Below are 1,879 nucleotides of genomic sequence, written 5' to 3' on the forward strand. Positions count from 1 at the left end.
TCCCATAAACTCCCTATGAATCTCTCAATGGGTGGCTCTGTTTAGACCACAAGTGATACTGTTATTTCCCAAGAGTGCCACCTCAGAGCATTATATTGAGAACAGAGCCTTTTAGTGAAGCACATCATATTCAGATAATAACATCAACCTAACAGGGACTGTTCTGCAGTCTTTCCTGGGCCCAAACTTTAGTATTCCTGTTGCTCATGCTACTAATAAAATTTGTTTGTCATGAATGCTAACTTTTACTAGTCACTTTCACACTAAATCTTTCTTTTAATCTCAAAGGAGCAAGTTAATATTTACCTCACGTTGATGGGATAAAGTAGTCAGATGTTACAGTTCTTTCATATTTTCTAAATGAGAAAATGGAGACAGGTTGCCTGCCATCCTGGGTTTGAATTGAAAGCAGCTTCCAAACTAGGCAAACGCCCTCCTGGAATGGGGAACTTTAGGTTTATACCAAATCTTGTTCCCATATGGTACCACGTACATGCACTAAAGAGACAACAAAGGTAGAAACAAAATAGGCAACCACAGAGGCCCAAAAATGGAATCATACTTCAAGTGATAATCCCAACCTAAAGTGCAACTACTCATGTCTATCATCCTCTCTCCCACACAAATGTTCCATGCCTCTATAATTTACCTGCCTTGGTAAAGGAAAGTATGATACTCCTTTCTGATCACAAAATAATTTGAACCACCATTGATTTATTTTTCTTTTCCTTTTTTGCTTTATTCAATTTTTTTTCATGGAAGTTTTCCTGCTGTATCTTCAAAATATATTCTGAAAAAGCACACAGTAAACATACCATGGGGAATTCTATTCCAGAGGTCAGCAATATTGTCTGTGAAAGGCCAGACAGTATTTTTAGATCTTGAGCATATGGTCTCTGTCACAGTGAATTTGACTGCTGTGACTCAAAAGCAAGAGTGGGTGACATATAAAACCAAACATATTCAGCTATGTTTCCAAAACATCCTTGTTCATAAAAACGAGGTCATGGAGGATTCTTATGGTAGTCTATTGTTATTAGGGATCAAATGATGAGTTCTATTTGGTATGTGGGATATTGTACATATTTAGTGTTCACTGTAAACATTGTTTGATTAGCTTATTTTATTGTGTCAATCAAGCTGCTTGTGATATAAAATGGAGACATAATTATTTCATATCAAATTTTAAATGACAGGTTTCAAGGTTCCCCAAGTATTTTTATATGTAATAAATATTCACTAAGACAACTATAACAGAACAAAATTCTGGCATTCCCTATTTATTGAATGGAAACAGTTCTTTGTACTGTTTTAACACTGTAGATGATAGAATGCTACATAACCAAACCATTTAGGCCATTCCTTTGTTTCATCAAGAAGCAAATGTTTTTATTTTTCCCTGAAGAAAATAGAAGTCTTCTTAGCCAACCAGAATCTGCAAGGTACATTGTTCTATCTTAAACTGATAGTGATTTGAATTTTTATTTGAGAAATTTGAACACTAATAGTTTCGTGTATGTATGCCTGAGAATTTATAAACTCTCCCTCTCTCTCTCTTTGTGTGTGTGTGTGTGTGTGTGTGTGTGTGTGTGTGTGTGTGTGTGTGTGAGTTAGACTCTTTACTGGCAGAATGGTTGCTTGATGAAGTTACTGCTTTGGCCGGGTGTCTTGCTTGTGGTTGATTTAGGATCCTGTCAGTAGCACACTTTTCTGCAGAAGTAAAATCTAGCTTTGCTAGCTCTTTTCAAGTTGGTGTCCTTATTTATAAATAACATCCCACTATCCTGAGACATTGTATGTGGAGTGTTAGGGATTTCACACTATGTAAAACACACCCAAAACAAATGTAATCAATCAACAACATTACTAATAAACACTG

The sequence above is a fragment of the Megascapheus bottae genome, chromosome 12 (assembly GCF_031878675.1).
Source record: "Megascapheus bottae isolate mThoBot1 chromosome 12, mThoBot2.hap1, whole genome shotgun sequence".
NCBI classification, from domain to species: domain Eukaryota; kingdom Metazoa; phylum Chordata; class Mammalia; order Rodentia; family Geomyidae; genus Megascapheus; species Megascapheus bottae.